The following is an 18,284-nucleotide window of genomic DNA, read 5'->3' as shown; positions in this document are numbered from 1 at the left end:
TTCATATTTTCTGTTCCTTCCTGGTTCATATTTTCTGTTCCTTCCTGGTTCAGTCTTTCTGTTCCTTCCTGGTTCATATTTTCTGTTCCTTCCTGGTTCAGTCTTGGAAGGTTATACCTTTCTAAGAATTTGTCCATTTCTTCCAGATTGTCCATTTTATTGGCATAGAGTTGCTTGTAGTAGTCTCTTAGGATGCTTTGTATTTCTGTGGTGTCTGTTGTAACTTCTCCTTTTTCATTTCTAATTTTTTTGATTTGAGTCCTCTCCCTCTTTTTCTTGATGAGTCTGGCTAATGGTTTATCAATTTTGTTTATCTTCTCAAAGAACCAGCTTTTAGTTTTATTGATCTTTGCTATTGTTTCCTTTGTTTCTATTTCATTTATTTCTGCACTGATCTTTATGATTTCTTTCCTTCTGCTAACTTTGGATTTTGTTTGTTCTTCTTTCTCTAATTCCTTTAGGTGTAAGGTTAGATTGTTTATTGGAGATTTTTCTTGCTGCTTGAGGTAGACTTGTATAGCTATAGACTTCAGTCTTAGAACTGCTTTAGCTTCATCCCATAGGTTTTGGATCGTCGTGTTTTCATTGTCATATGTCTCTAGGTATTTTTTGTTTCCTCTTTGATTTCTTCAGTGATCTGTTGGTTATCTAGTAACGTATTGTTTAGCCTACATGTGTTTGTGTTATGTTTTTTTTTTCCCTGTAATTCATTTCTAATCTCATAGCGTTGTGGTCAGAAAAGATGCTTGATATGATTTCAATTTTCTTAAATTTACAGAGGCTTGATTTGTGATCCAAAATGTGATCTATCCTGAAGAATGTTCCGTGTGCATTTGAGAAGAAAGTTAATCTTCTGTTTTTGGATGAAATGTCCTATAAATATCAATTAAATCTATCTGGTCTATTGTGTCATTTAAAGCTTCTGTTTCCTTATTAATTTTCTGTTTGGATGATCTGTCCATTGGTGTAAGTGAGGTGTTAAAGTCCCCCACTATTATTGTGTTACTGTCAATTTCCTCTTTTAGAGCTGTTAGCAGTTGCCTTATATATTGACGTGCTCCTATGTTGGGTGCATATATATTTATAATTGTTATATCTTCTTCTTGGATTGATCCCTTGATCACTATGTAGTGTCCTTCCTTGTCTCTTGCAACATTCTTTATTTTAAAGTCTATTTTATCTGATATGAGTATTGCTACTCCAGCTTTCTTTTGATTCCAAAAGAAATGGAATAGCTTTTTCCATCCCCTCACCTTCAGTCTGTATGTGTCCCTAGGTCTGAAATAGGTCTCTTGTAGACAGCATTTATATGGGTCTTGTTTTTGTACCCATTCAGCGAGCCTGTGTCTTTTGGTTGGAGCATTTAATCCATTCACATTTAAGGTAATTATCGATATGTATGTTCCTATTACCATTTTCTGAATTTTGGGGGGTTTGTTTTTGTAGGTCCTTTTCTTCTCTTGTGTTTCCCACTTAGAGAAGTTCCTTTAGCATTTGTCGTATAGCTGGTTTGGTGGTGCTGAATTCTCTTAGCTTTTGCTTGTCTGTAAAGCTTTTGATTTGTCCATCGAATCTGAATGAGATCCTTGCAGGGTCGAGTAATCTTGGTTGTAGGTTCTTCACTTTCATCACTTTAAGTATATCATGCCACTCCCTTCTGGCTTGTAGAGTTTCTGTTGAGAAATCAGCTGTTAACCTTATGGGAGTTCCCTTGTATATTATTTGTTGTTTTTCCCTTGCTGCTTTCAATAATTTTTCTTTGTCTTTAATTTTTGCCAATTTGATTACTATGTATCTCAGTGTGTTTCTCCTTGGTTTTATGCTGTATGGGACTCTCTGTGTTTACTGGACTTGGGTGGCTATATTCTTTCCCCTGTTAGGGAAGTTTTTGACTATAATCTCTTCAAATATTTTCTCAGGTCCTTTCTCTCTCTCTTCTCCTTCTGGGACCCCTATAATGCGAATGTTGTTGCGTTTAATGTTGTCCCAGAGGTCTCTTAGGCTGTCTTCATTTCTTTTCATTCTTTTTTCTTTATTCTTTTCCACAGCAGTGAATTCCACCATTCTGTCTTCCAGGTCACCTATCCGTACTTCTGCCTCAGTTATTCTGAGATTCATTCCTTCTAGTGTAGTTTTCATTTCAGTTATTGTATTGTTCTTCTCTGTTTGTTTTTTCTTTAATTCTTCTAGGTCTTTGTTAAACATTTCTTGCATCCTTTCGATCTTTGCCTCCATTCTTTTTCCGAGGTCCTGGATCATCTTCACTATCATTATTCTGAATTCTTTTTCTGGAATGTTGTCTATCTCCACTTCATTTATTTGTTTTTTGGGGGTTTTATCTTGGTCCTTCATCTGGTACATAGCCCTGTGTCTTTTCATCTTGTCTATCTTTCTGTGAATGTGGTTTTTGTTCCACAGGCAGGATTGTAGTTCTTCCTGCTTCTGCTGTCTGCCCTCTGGTGGATTAGGCTATCTAAGAGGCTTGTGCAAGTTTCCTGATGGGAAGGACTGGTGGTGGGTAGAGCTGGCTGTTGCTCTGGTGGGCAGAGCTCAGTAAAACTTTAATCCACTTGACTCCAGAGTATTGTTAATGAAATCTTTCATTAATTGTTTCAGATCTAATAGACATGAGGAATCTCCATGTCACTCCCACAGCACTTTGCACTGATCTCAATTTTACCACATATTACATGGAATCATAATTATATGCTCACATATCTGACTGTCTTATTACAATATGAGATCCTCAATGGCTAGGACCCAATTTTCCTCACTTTTGCATTTTCTAGAACAGTGCTTAACTCATAGTACTGCTCAGTGAAAGTTATTGAGTGAGTTTCAGAATGGAAGGATGGATGAATGGATGAATGACTGACCGTGAGGTTTGCATATTACCATATTTGAGGTCTTGAAGAGTGAGACTGGGTCGAATGTTTTTTGTTTTCATTTTGTTCACACATTTAACACATTTCTTGAGCACTGCTATGTGCTGGCCACTGTACTAGGCATAGGTGTAACTCAGTACAAAAGATTTAAAAGGTCCCTGTCTTAATAAAACTTAATATTTTAGTATTTTTAGTGGACGGGAAGACACTAAATGACTTCATTTACATAAACATGCAAATTACTTCAAATAGCAAATAATGTAATAGAGATAGAAAAATTAAAAAAAAAAAAAATGGGATCTTGTGGGTGGAGTGACTGCACTAGACGTGAGGAGACTCCCTGAGTGGGTGACATTTGAATCAAGACCAGAATGATAATGGAGAATTGTACAAATCAGAGAGCCCTTGGCCTCAGCCCAGAAGAAACACATCTTCCTTCTGCTCATATTTCACTGGGCTAGCACTGGTCACATGGCCTCAACTGACTACAAGTGAGCTGGGAAGTAGAGTCTCCTATGAGCCCAAGAAGGAGGGGAAGAGGATCATGGTGAACCCATAGTATCTACCCAGTGGCTCAAAGAAAAGGGAATGGCTAAATGATAACTTACCTGTTTGCAAATGTAATCAGTGTTTAGTACTTAGTGTGGCTTAAAAAAACCAGAAGAACAATTGTTCCAGGCAAAGGGAGCAGCAAGTGGTTGGCATAGTAAAGGAACAGGGAAGAGCCCAGGGCATGGCTGGGACACGGTGAATGAGAAGCAACATGATAGGACATGAGGAGTTAGAGGATGTAGCACAGGAAGGCCAAGCAAGGGGTATGGATTTTTACTTTAAATGCAATGGGATGCCTTTGGTTTTAAGAAGAGTCAGGTAATCTGACTTAAATTTGTAAAATATCTCTTTGGCTACTGGGTGCTGAATAGATTTAGGTGGGGGTTGGGGGAGAGTATAAAGGTGGGAAGACAGGAGGCTCTGCACTAGTGACAGAAGATGGTAACTAGGCCTGTGGGAAAGGAACAAAGGAGATGAAATGTAGATCTTTATTTAGAATAGAAAGGACTTTGTGGTAGATTGGATGTGAGGAAGTGGAAAATACAGAAATCCTTCCCCGGTAAATAGTGCTGGATACTCGTTTTTCTTCCCATCCTTATTTCCATCTATAAACGTGAAGATGCCAGGATATATGCTGTACTATGTTCTTCACTGCAAAATTTTATGAACTGTATGAAATAACGCAGATGAGACCAATTTTTTAAAGGAATTATTATTATTATTATTGAAAGATGAGACCAATTTTTAACTTGAAAACAAAATAGACTTACTAGTCCTGGTCAAGCCAATAGTCATCTTTTAAAAAAATAGAGATTATTTTTGAGTTTGGATTTTAGAATATATCTTATAATTCAGGGTGCACAACCACAGAATGTGAACTTGTATTGAAAGTTTTCTAGAAGTTAGTTTATGACTGCCTGATGTGGTCCAAGTTTTAGTACAACAATTGAATTTTATAAACCTCTGCATTTGTTGTCAATGACAATCACACGCTACAAATGCAGATTCTTAACTCACAATAATCATTGGTGGCTTTGTAATTACACTGCAAGAGCAACGTGTCTAAACTTTTTATAGAAATGCTAACTCCAGCATTCTATCCTTTTACTTTCTCTATAGAAACACAGAAGTTATTTTTATAACATTTTTAAAAACATTCACATCTTAATGAATGGAGATGTAGGGAAAAATGAAATTTAAGCATTAGCTCTTCAGATATATTGAGGTTTACATGTGTGTTATGTTCCAAACAAGGTTGAGGTGCAACAGAATGGGTTGCTTGCTGTGTAAGCCACCAATATACGAGACTAGACTGCAGTAGAGATATGGAACTACCTGTTGATTTTGTTGTGTAACATGACCAGATGTGTTTAAAATACAACAGAAGCTGAGTCACATCTTCCATGAGGCTGAGCACCAGTGTAAGGAGCTGTATGCTGTGGTCAGAAGACAAGGCTCACAATAAGAGGCTGCTTGCAATATTTTAGCTCTTTTTCCATATTTTAAAAGGGGATTCTCAGTGCCAGTTCTATCTACATACATTTTCCTGAATCACATTATACACTACTTTCTTAGGTGTGGAAATGGTCCCAGGAAGCTTGAGCGGGCCCCAATTTGATCCAGAGACCTGTGAACCTGTCTTGCCCTTTGCTTGTGAGAGACAGGCTTGTTCTGTGAGTGAGCAGGACTCATTCGGCTGGAGGGACAGACAACTCCCGGGGTTGCCTAGCCTGTATGGAGGAGACTAGACTGCTTTCAATAACACTGCCCATGGGAGAAAAGAAATTTTTTTTTTTAATTTAAAATAGTGAGGATGTAAGGGGATTTACCAAGATGAAAGATACAGTGGAGAGAGAAATGGAGTGCCAACATCGATGAGGAGAGGAACATTAGGGAAAGGGGATATTCCAGGTTTTGAGGGTTTGGTTTTGTTTTGGTTTGGTTTGGTGTTTTTGAGAAATGATTTTGTAACTTTTGGCATCGGGGGGCGGATTTTATATCTTCCTCTTTTTTAGATTTGGAATGTGTCTTTCCATGAGGTAAGGAGGAGTTACTGTAAATACATATGTCTATTTCTCCTCTTTCTGCTAAGAAAATTGCCGTTAAACACGCTGCTGCTACTCCCTTATTTTGCACCAAGTAAATGTTTAAATATTTTAAAATAAACATGTTTCAGCTGACTGCTGGGTGAGATTCATTACAGCCAGAAGGAACTCAGTGGAACTGTTCAAGGAGATCTGGTTAGTATCACCATGATTTATGCCTGTGGTGGAAATTGCACTAATATTTACACAAAGGGCATGGTTTGGGGGCAATGGTAAGGCCCGACTGAAGTGGGAATTTGCACAGTCAATGCTTACTAATGAAAATAGCTACAGTTCAGTGCTCTTTCCAAAAGCATAATTAGGCCCTTCAAATGACATGTTATTTTCACATTTTTACTCTTAAGCTGCAAACTTTTTCTTGCCATCCTCTGCCTGCATTGAGATTACTCCTTTGCAAAAACAATTAAGCAAAATAATACTAGGCTACAGGATAACTTCTAAAAAATGTATTTTGGCTTTTTTTTTTTTTTTTTTTTTTTTTATTATGGCTGCATCAGGTCTTTGTTGTGGTGCACGGGCTCTACATCGCATGCAGGCTTCTCTCTAGTTGTGGCACAATGGCTTAGTTGCCCCATGCCAATGTGGGATCTTAGTTTCCCAACCAGGGATCAAACCCACATCCCCTGCATTGGAAGGCGGATTCTTAACCACTGGACCACCAGGGAAGTCCCAATTTTGGCTATTCTTTGATAAGATTTACCAATGGAAAAAAGTCATGATTTTCTTGATTAGTTATATATATTTTTAAATGATCTATGAGTTATCTTTATAGTGTCTGAGTAGCATTGTAAAACTGCATTTCTTGGCACTGTGAACACTTAAATGAGTTCCACGTGGGTGGAGAAGAAATTTCAGACCAAAAATTACACTGAAAATACAGTTCTGCTAAAGTCCTGTGGGTTTCCTCATTTAAGTGACGAGTGAGCCAGTGGGAAATCTCTGACACTGAGTTTGCCAGGTTTTCACTTTTTCTTTATTCTTTCTTTCCCAGTTCAACGGTTTTCTAATTTGTTTCTAAAGCAGAACACCCTAGAAGTCAAGGTGCTCTTCGTGTCACGTGATGAAATACAGATATATTTATTCTGATTTAGTACAGAAAGACTGAACTATGTATCTCTCTCTAGAGACAGATCTCTACAGAGATATATAAAAAGTTATGCATTTATTTTACTTGTTTTTCAAGATTATTCAATGCTGGTGTTGTAAATAGCATTCTCTTGATCTTATATTTATAAATACAACAAGGCTGTTTCTTGGTTTCCAATTAGGGCTGCTTCCATCTTTTCCTGTTAGTTCTTGTTTGTTACTTGTTCACTCACTTTTGTACCCAGCAAATAAGATGGAATAGCTGATGTTTTAAGAAAAATTTATGAGAGAAAAATCTAAAATTTCTAAGATTCTATCTATTTTGAGATTTTTCTGAGTTGGGAAAATTCCATTTTTTGATTTTAGCACTGAAGACATTAGTCCAGCAATAATAGATTTGAGCATAGCTTGAGAACTGTTCCTCTAATTTTAAATTGAGACTGCATTACATCTAATTGCTGCTCAGAAGGTAGAGACAAGGTATTAATATAGGCCAAGGTTAACTAGAAGGCATCTATGGGCAGCTTCCTTTTTTTTGTTTAATCTTTATTGAGTGCTTAACTATGTACCAGGCACTGATTTAAACACTTTATGTGTATGAATATTAGAAGCATATAATATCATCCCTTCATTTATTAATACACGTATACTAAGTGCCTGGCACTATTTTTTGCCCTGGGGGTAGAACATGAACAAAACAAAGTCCCTGCTCTGCTATAGTTTATAATTCTCATGAGGAGTACAACTCTGTGTTTAAATCTCTGCTTCACCTCTTACAAACTCTGTGACCTTGAGCAGATTATGTAATCTCTCTGTGCCTAAACTGCTTTATCTGTAAAGTGCAGAGAATAACAGTTCCTACCTTAGAAGGCTGATATGAAGTGATATGGTATGATATTAATGAGTCAATAGTTATAAAATAAAACTGGGTATGGAAAAGAGAGAAGGACTAGAAACAGATATGGGGGGGTTGTTCATGTTATACAGGTGGTTGGTTGAGAAAAGCCTCACTGTGACTAGGACATTTGAACAGATACCTGACAGAAGTGAGAGCCCAGATCACATGGCCATCTAGGGGAGGAAGGGTCTGGGTGGAGGGAACAGCAAAGGACAGAGGAGGAGGTGTGCGCTATATGTTCGGAGAACAGAAAGGAAGCCAACACAACCAAGAAAGGGAGTATGGTGGGAGATGAGGACAGAAGGAAGCAAGGACCGTGATCAGGAAGAGACTTGTAGGCTATGATGAGAACTTTCTATTTTAATTAGAACTTTAATCTGAATAAAGCAAAAGGCCTCAGAAGAGATCCCCAGTAAGCTGCCTCCCCCTTCCCCACCCAGTTTTTAAATAATTGGTGAAATAAAGCAAGGGATTTTTACCTGATTCTCCTTTTTTTCCCCCTCTCTAATGTATCACAAGCAGCAGAACAGTATCTGGCATAGAGTAGGATCTCAACAAATATTTGATGAGTGAATGAAAGAAGAAACTCTGTTTTAAAGTAAAGATGGAAACCAACACGTCAGCTTTATTACTGATAGAGGTGCAGCTGTTAGATGCTGCTTTGGGTTAGTTAGCCAAGTGGACTTACTAATATTGAATCCCAGTATTGGGCAGAAAGAACCAATGATCAGTGCATCAACTGAAAGGGGCAGAAGTGAAACCATGCCACTCAGATTGGGACTTGAACCCACAGTCTTTTAACTGAGGTAACACACCTGATCTCAGGACTTAATGAAGCTCAGGTTCTTGATGTCTCCTCACAGAAAGAATTCAGTGAGAGACAAAGTGGATAGGTAAGAAGTGGATTTATTTAGAGAGAAACACACTCCACAGACAGAGTGTGGGCCATCTCAGAAGGTGAGAGTGACACCAGGGTATGGGGCTGTCAGTTTTTAGAGCAGTGGGTAATTTCATAGGCTAATGAGTGGGAGGAGTATTCCAGCTATTTTGGGAAAGGGGTGGGGATTTCCAGAAATTGGGCCACCGCCCACTTTTTGACCTTTATGGTTGGCCTTGGAATACTGTCATTGTGCCTGTGGGTATGTCATTTAGCTTGCTGATGTGTAACAATGAGTGTATACTGAGGCTTAAGGTCTAGTGGAAGTGGACTTGTCCTCCTTCTTGGACCTATTAGGTTCTAATCAGTTCATGTCGTGACCTCAGGCTGTCATTCTTTTAAAGAATGTGCCCTGCCCCCTTCCCTCCTGTTTCAGAAGCAGCCTGAGGAAGAGTTATGTGATGGCAGAGCAGAGGAGAGAGCCCAAGGGGATGAAGTACCAGGCCTGGTTTATCAGCCCGGACTTATCAGATAAGTCAGTCCGTCTTCCCAGGAGCAGAGTGTCTAGAGACGGAAGCCAGGAGTGTGCTTAGTAATACTTCCTCCTTATGGAAACCAGGAGAGGGGAAAAAGTAGATCCTCAAATGACTAAGATAAACACACATTCGAGGATCTGGAACAGGGAAGGACACTTTCTGATTTACATTTTTGAGGATTCCTTCTATTTGCCCCTCCAGATCCACTCTTCACTCTCCTCCTCTGGCTGGGTGATCCAGGGTGAATGGGATTGGACTGTAAGGGGGGCATCAAAGAGCTCAGGCTGGGCGAGGTCTGAGTATTCCCCTTTCTGGATTCTGGTAACCACTTCCTGTGCTCTGAGATACCATGTCATTTCTTTCTGATTTCCCTCAAACCTGTCCTTACCTTTGTAAATTGTTCCTTTATTAAACTTTTCAAATTAGTTTGTTGAGTGTCATCTGTTTCCTACTAAGACCCTGATATCATTGAGATATAGTCGCCCTGGCTGTTTTGTAGGGAAAAGATTACTTGGCTGGGGGGGAAGGGTGCTGGAGGAGGCTATAAAAGCAGATCAGTTAGAAGTCGATGGCGACAATCCAGGTGAGAGAGGTTGGTGCTGGGCACCACAGTAGTAACAACAGATGTAGTGGGAAACGGTCAGAGTCCGGAATTCATTGAATGTAAATAGAACCAACAGGACTTGCTGATGCATTAATTACGGGCACGAAGAAAAAAGTGCCAGAAAAGACTCCTCATTTTATAAATCTGTGGAACAAAATGGTGCTATTTAGAGGCCTGACAGAAAGGGAATTGACTGTGGGTTTTTTCAGAGGTGGGAAGATACCCTCCAAGAATTTTCAAGATTGCTTTAGCAAGAGTTTTCCTATTGGTAGTGTTCATCTCAAAATTGGAATTCCTAGAATCTGTCCTGGGGCCTTCTGCAGTTTCTCCAATCATCTCTAGACTGTTGCAGATATTTCCACCCAAGGGAATGAATTTTAACCCATTTTAATTAAAAAAGCAAACCTGCACACATGTCACACAGCCTTTCTGGAAAAAGGAGGAAAAGGAATATTTTAAGCCAAATTACCAAGGGATGTTGCAATTGCAAAACCTAAATTTCTGAGCACTGAATCTTCTCACTTAGAAACACTGGCCATACAATCTTCTGACTACTACTGTCTACATATGCTGAGCAAATATGCATGGTATATTCAATAATACCTCAATAACATACAGCTGCGTGCGTGTGTATGATGAAGCAAAAATTGAAAAGATAAAAACCAAATTGCTAAGATTATGGGTAATTTTTAATTTTCTGCTTATACTTGTCCACATTCAAAGATTTCTGAGTTAATCAGGTATTAGTTTTAGAAACAGTTTCTATTTTGATATCGCACCCTTAGACTGGGCTTACTCGGCCATCTATCTAAAATAGTGATCCCTCCCTCCTGCCCTACTTTCACACGAATGCCTACGCAAAACACTTTACCCTTCTTTACAGCATATATCACAGATATATCATATATATATCATATATTATATATATCATATATAAGCCTGAACTTATATTATTTGCTTATTGTTCAATCCCATCAATAAAATTTAAGCTCTCTGAGACAAGTCCTTGCCTGACTTGTTTATTCTTCCGGTGCCTAGAACCAAAGCTGGCCATGAGGAAGAGGCTCAAAAAATTCTATTAATTCACACACACACACACTTTTATTTCAAAGGTATGTGATGGCAAAGATTGTCATGGTGATTTTAAAAAATCTACACCATGTGTAGAAATAGAAATTGACTCAAAATTTCTAAGGAGAAATTTTACCATATATTAAAAAATAAACAAGAAAAATCATGACTTTTGATTCAGAAACTCCACTTGTAGGGCTTAATAGAAGATTCATATATTTATTTACAAAAGTGTCTTTGCAGCATCTCTGTAATAGCATGGAAAATAAGGAGGCTTGCATAGCACAGGGAGACCTAAGGGGTGGGATAGGGAGGGTGGGAGGGAGACTCAAGAGGGAGGAGATATGAGGATATATATATATATGTATAGCTGATTCACTTTGTTATAAAGCAGAAGCTAACACACCATTGTAAAGCAATTATACTCCAATAAAGATGTTAAAAAATAATAATAATAAAATAAAATAAAATATCCTATATTTGATTCAAAAAAAAAATAAGGAGGCTTGGTTAGATATATTATGAAGAAGCCATAAAATATTAAATCATTATAGCAATTAAACTGCTGTAGAAAGAGGTATATTATATATTATTAAATTTTAAAAGTAAGTAACAAAGTAGCATGCTCAGTCTAATTCCTTACACATGGAAAAACTTTGGGAATTCCAGAATATTAACTGCGGTTATCTCTGGGTTGTGAGAGTATAGACATTTCAGAGTTTCTTTTGTGTGCTTATCTACACATTTTTAAATGTCTACAATAAACTATTGAAACAAAGTATTGCTTCATTTTATTTCATTTTTCAATAGTGTTAAAAATTATTATAAGCAATCCAGAACGGATTTCCTAAGGACTCGTAACTACAGCATATCTCAAAGTGGAAAAATGAAATTTTCAAGTGAGTTGGAATCACAAAAATGTCTGAATATTTTCTCTCTCTATTTCTGTTATCCAATATTTATCTCAAGTGGAACACATTTCTCTCTGGTCTCCAAAAGGGATTTGTAGAATTACCACCATCTGCCAACAGAAATTATTATTACAAACAATAATTAGGCTGACATTGAAAACCCTGGGGGGTAAATACAAAACCCACAATTCACCATTATCCTTGAGTGGAATCTGCGGAGGTTAGTGAAGACGTCCTCTGTCAAATTCAAATCAAATAAATGGTAGTAAGCACCCTGCCTATGCTGGACCCACAGAACTAAGCCCTAAGAAACACAGAACGTGTGTTGCAAAGTGCTTGCTGACCAGTGACTATTCTCGTGCAGCCGAGAACCTTCTCATCAGGAAGGCTGTTTTGAGTATGTGGGAAGGATGGTGCTAGAGATGAAGAGTGGAGTTGTGGATGGTGTGTGTTACTTCCTTAATCTGAGCCAAGGGTTGTAAAAATGTGATTTGAAAGTTGACTCAGTCCTGCAGGTATTTTAAACACTTAGAGCGCTTAAAAATAAAGGCTTGAAATCTTATTTAGTTCTTTTCAGGCATAGCACTTTGCAGCTGTCCAATTCTAAAGTTTAATTTATGTGCTCCTATAGGTATAGTTTTTTGTTTGGTTTGGTTTGGTTTTTAGGTATAGTTTTTGATCCTTGTATCTGAGCTATTCTTGGATCCCTACTTGAAAAGTGACTAGCATCTGTCAAACAAAAAATCCAGAGAACACAGTTCTCTCTGACCAATATGAATAATGCTAACTTCCACAATTCTCAGGAAATAACTACTAGGTAGGATTTCCTCCCAGGCCTCTTTCTTAAAGCTTTGTCTTGCTCCTGTTTATCTGCCAGCGACAAAAACAAAGAAACAAAAAGTAGCAAGCCAGTGTTAAAGGAAAACAACAAACCAAACACTGTGAGGGTCTATGGTGCTGGGAAGCAGGGGCAGATCAGTTTCTGCAGGATCTCAATTGCCAAGAGATGGGATTTTGTCTTTACCCTGAAGATAATCAGAGGTCCTTGATAAGGAGATAGAATAAAAAGAAAATTTCGGAATCCGTTGATAAGAGTTCATTTGAAATAGGGATACACTTGGTGCATGAGATCAGGCCTGTCAAATAGTTTCTGTCAGTCTCCAGATTAGTAATGGGTGACTTGGCATCCAGGCGGATGGGCTGGCGAGAAAGGAGCTATATCAGAGACCGCCACAGACACCCGGGGCAATGTGATTTGTCAATTACAGGAGGAGGAAGCCTGAGAGTGTCCCATCGCGGCTGCTGAGTCATCCTACTCTGGTAGCTATTTAAACAGAAGCCTCCAGCAGACATACAATCAACACTCCACGCAGACAATGCCCAGACCTCCAGAAACCGTGTCCACCCTGGATTGCCCACGACAAGGACAATTTCCAAAAACAGTTTCCATCCTCTTTTCCCAGTATTGTCACGCTAGGGCGTTCTGACTTCTGGCTCCTTTCCTCAAAATGAGCCTATCCAGCCGATCCTCCAATGGGACCTTGGCCCCAGAGGCCACCAATTCCTGTTTCAAGTTTTTTCATAGTCTTTCTAATATTTCTGTCAAGTCAGCAGACATTGGTTGAGCACTTGTTATGGGTCGGGCACTGACCTACAGGTAAGGGCTGGTCAAAGGATAAACGAGACATATTCCTTGCCTTTAGAGGCTAAAGTGGAAGAGACAGGTAACCAGGCAACAACAATTTATGGAGTGATGGCTCCAAGATAGGTAAGTACAAGATGATATTTTGGGGAAAGAGGAAGGTACCACTACTCTTCTTTAAAAGCTATCACCCTCTGTGTGTGGCTCTCTGGGAGGAATTGAAGGGATGTGGGAGACATCAAAGCGATGTGGGAGGATGGACGTTTTAGAAGGGCTTTTCAAATCTGAGTGTATTTGCATTTCCACCTGTCTGCCAGCCATCACCGTGTTTGACCTGGGCCCTCACGGCTGCTCTGTCTGGCTGTGAGTACTGTTGATTCTTTTCCTTGCCCATCCTCTAGGTGCTCCCTTTAGTGTGTCAGATGAGGACTCTCTTCACATTTGGCTCTCATCTATCAGCCATGACTGTCCAGAAAGCTTTGGCTTTCAAGCCTGCTTCCTGGCTGGGCTTCTGCACCACTACATTAAGGATACTGTTTGGTATCACATGTGCTACAGGTGCTGTTGATGAAAGTGCTAAAGTTGCTGGATATGACTGACGTCTTTGGGAAGGACGGGACTGCGTGCCCATGCAGTTGTTGCGTCCAAATGCTGTCCTTACCTCCCAACAGAAAGGTACTGTAAATAAAGGGAAAGGGCACTACCTTATTTTAAACACCAAATAGGAACTAGGAGCTGTCCTAGGCACTATGTAAAAGATTTATTTAGTTCTCACAGCAATAGTGTCTGTATGTCAGAATCCCATTTTATAGATTGAGAAACTGTGGCTCAGAGAGGTCAAGAGGCTTACCCAAGGTCACACAGTTTTACAGTTTTTTGTTGAGCTTGAATCTGAACACAGGACTATGTGACTTTGACTCTTGTATTCTTTAAACTACTGGAAGAGTTCACAGAAAGAGCTGTGGAATATTAATATGGCAATAAAATTTCTGATTCCAGTCTGATTATCAGTCTTCTCAGAGTGATATAAATATAGGATGTATAGCACAAGTTTCTGAATCTTTGCTCTGAAACATGAAAACAATTGGAATAAATTGGAGTAGAAGGAAGCAAAGAACATAGAGTAAAATCTAATTCATCAGATGAAAATATGGATAAATATGTTTATGTTCGCAGAACTTTTAATATTGAAGAATGAAAGACCCACTGGGAAAAAGATGAGGGGAAAATATGTCTGTTTTTATGACTTGTTGATATCTATGGGGTTTTTCCTTAAGCCTCAAAACAATTTACAACATTGCCAACAGCATTCAGTACATTCAGAACAGGATCATTTCACCCACAGCTGAACTAGGGCCATGCTTGGGACAGCACTGAGAACAGCCTTCCAGCAGACATGCCAGGGAGTAATCCAGGGTCAGTGAGTGAAGTGGAGAGCAGGGCCATTTAAAGCAACACGGTTTATGTAAGTGTGATCTAATTGCTTCCACTGGAAATGGGTCATATTTGAGTCAAGAGAACCAGGAGCCTTAATGACCCCAGTGAAATCAGATTATGGCTTTTCTTTCCATCTCCTCAGAGACTATGGCCCTCTGATGAAATAATAATGCTTCAATTCATTATAATCTGTGAGGTTTCCCACTCCCTTCCTGCTTCCTTGTAGTTGACTTTTTTGTTGTTGTTTTTTTTGTTTTTTTCTTTTCAGTTAAACACACTAAACTAAACGGGATATATCATATGACAGACTGTGATAAATTGACTACTGGGAATAGGGAAAAAATATGGGATAAAGAAATAGGTCTTTCTCGCCTCTCACAGCTGTGATTCAGTTCTGACTCAAAAGGAAGTGTGCCACCTACTGAATCACGGAAACCACTTCCTGTAGCTGTTTGGTTTATTCTGGAGGGGCATCAGGCCAAGTACTGCCCTGCCCTGACCCTGACTGGCTCTACAGAGCCCAGGCGTTTACAGCTTGAGGTGGTTTGGCCTCAGACTCTGAGAACACTGCATATTAAATTACAAGTGTTTCATTTCCTAGCAAGGAGTCTTCAGCAACATAAAAACGAACATGTGTTATTTGCAAACCAAGTGTGTCATTACTCAACCTGCATATCCTTACCACTTCATAGGGTATGTATTCTGGATGACCACTCTCAAGATCTGAATGTACACTAGTTCTGTTTTTCCTGAGGGCAACTTGAACAGTCTGTAGGGTGTCTTTACCCAGATGAAGTGGCAAGATTACCTTGCAATGAAGCAACACTAGACTTGTATTCATTCAATGTATTTTTGAGCACGTGCTCATTGCCAGGTATTGTCCTGGGTAGGTGTAGAGGATACAGTGGCAAACAGTCCAGCTCCTGACCTCATGGTGCTGATACTCTATGCTCTACGAAATTTATACTCTCCCCTCTAGAGGCAGGGGCTGTACTTTGTATACCATTAAAAGGAACATCAACTAAAAGAAAACTGTTGTTTCCTCTCTACCCACAGAACATTTCTGACAGCAAGATGTGTGGGTTTTTCCACACCAAGAAATTCTCCAATTCTTGGCAAATACTGAGTATCCTACTCTTTAACTCAATTCTGACACTAAATGCCTGGAGTTAGCACAGACCCTTCAGGTTAAGGGCTCAGTCCCGTAAGACTAGCCTCAACTTCAAACAGCAAGTCCCAGTTATCACCTGTACTTATGACTAAGTGGCTCTAGCAAGCATTCCCACGATCCCCTCCTCAGGTTTGATAAGTTGCCAGAATGGCTCACAGAACTCAGAAAAAAACACATATGTTCACCAGTTTATTATAAAGGATACAACTCAGGAACAGCCAGATGGGAGAGTTACATGGGACAAGGTTGGAGCGGGGTGGAGGGGTGAGCAGTGGAGCTTGCATGTCCTCTCTGGACACATCACCCTGTTAGTAACTTGACTTGTTCACCAACCTAGTACCTCTCCAAACGCCTAGTTTAGGATATTTATGGAGACTCCATTATGTAGGCATGATTGATTAAATCCATCTCCAGCCCTCTCCCTGCCCTGGAGGTCAGGGGGTGGGGCTGAAAGTTCCAACCCTCTAATCACATGCTTGGATCCACTGGCAGCCAGCCCCCATTTTCCAAGCGTTACCTTATTATCATAAAATCAAGTATGGTTGAAAGGAGCTTACCATGAATAGCAAAAGATGTTCCTATCACCACGATCACTCAGGAAATTCCAAGAGTTTTAGGAGCTCTGTGCCAGAAACCAGGGATGAAGACCAAAATACATATTTCTTGTTATATCACAATCATGCAGTCTCAGCATCTAGCACTGGGCCTTACATGAAGGAGCCTCTTCAATACTTGTTTGTGGAATAAATATATGAAAGAAGAAAGAAAGAAGAAAAGAAATAAGGAAGGAAGAGAGGGAGGAGGGAAAAAAAATCATCTCACTATTATTTTTTGCTGTATTTGGAAGATGAAAGCATCAGTTAGTTTTTTTTTTTTTCCTTCTGTAATGAGAATTTCAAATAGACTACAGGTTTCTGCTCTTAGGTGGAGAGTCTATAGTGCCTCAGGACACTCGCAGCCTCTTAACCAGGGGCCTTCTGGAATCGAGGAGGCCCATTCTGAGATTAGGTCAACACTTAAAGTCCTGAGAATCCCCTCTGAGAGTAAAAGGCTCTTTGTTCTTCTCCTCAGAATGGGTCAGAATCCCTAATGGTAGAAAATCTATCATTTCTCTGATGGTCCGTGCCCAACAGATGTGTCAAAGAATGGCTGCAAATCTGTGTAACATTAAGAAATAATTTACCCACCTCATAAAAGAGTTGTGAGAATTCAATGAAACAATGTTTAGAATGGTGCCTGGCACACAATAGGCTCCTTGTACACAGAAGCCATCACAACTGCAACTTCTCTTATTATCATTATGATCACTACTTATACTACTATTACTTAGATTGCCCGTATAAAGCCAGCAATTTTTCTAGGGTATGACCAGTGGTCTTATGTTTAATGATAGAATTCTATGGTTCAGTGTGTCTCATCCTTTCTTTCTCTTTTTTGGCTTCACTGCACCAGGGATCGAACCCGTGCCCGCTGCAGTGAAATCACGGAGTCCTAATCACTGGATGGCCAGGGAGTTACCTCTCTCATCCTTTCTAAATCCATATTCTTCTCTGAACAATCATAAAAACTCAAAATTGACCTTCAGTTGAAAATCCCAGTCAAGAAGATATTGTCTGGGTTACTTACAATGTTCAATTTATGAGAGTAATATTTTTTCTCAAACATAAAATTATAATATTGAATTTTTCTAAATTACATGTAACTCAAATATCGTAGTGTTAAAAGATAAACAGAGGCATATTAAAAAGATTTAAAGAATTTATTTGAGCAAAGATTGAACTAAATGGGGCAGTGCCAAACCAGAAATGGTTAGGAGCTCTCCACCAACAGGAGCCAGGGGAAAGAGTTTTATAGAAAAGAGGTGGAAGAAAGCAAGGAAATTATTGGCTATAGATTAAGTGGTTGCCTAATTTGGAAAAGCCTGGTTTGCTGTTTGTGACTGGGTGTCCTTAGGTTTTGATTTCTTAACCTTGAGACATTTACAGGCTTATGTTTTGGTTTGTTTACTAGGCTGCTAAAGCATTAGAACCACCTCAGACTAACGACCTCCTAATTTAATTAAGGTAGTTTGTTTTGCCCCTGCCCTAAGGTCTATTCTCTGCACATTTGACCTAAAAGAAGAGGAAGGGAAAAAAAAGAAGAAAAAGAAGAGGAGGAGAAGTAAGAAAAGATACAAAGGGGGAAAAAAAACATCCCCAGCAAAAATACTGAAGAGAAAGGGAGGTTTTATTGGAGTTTTCTTAAGTACTGCTGAGGCATTTATACTGTACCTCACACCACAAAGATAATGAATACCTTGTTGAAATCTTGAACAGTTTTTCTCAGAATTTCTCTTTCTATAGAAATCCCTTGAGGACACGGGGAGGTAGCAGGGTAAGCTGGAACGAAGTGAGAGAGTGGCATGGACTTATATATACTACCAAATGTAAAATAGGGTAAGCCTGAACAAAGTGAGAGAGTGGCATGGACATATATACACTACCAAATGTAAAATAGATAGCTAGTGGGA

The sequence above is a fragment of the Grampus griseus genome (assembly GCF_964374135.1).
Source record: "Grampus griseus genome assembly, chromosome: 3".
Taxonomy (NCBI): Eukaryota; Metazoa; Chordata; class Mammalia; order Artiodactyla; family Delphinidae; genus Grampus; species Grampus griseus.
The sequence above is the reverse complement of the archived record's forward strand: the minus strand, read 5'-3'. Positions refer to the sequence as shown.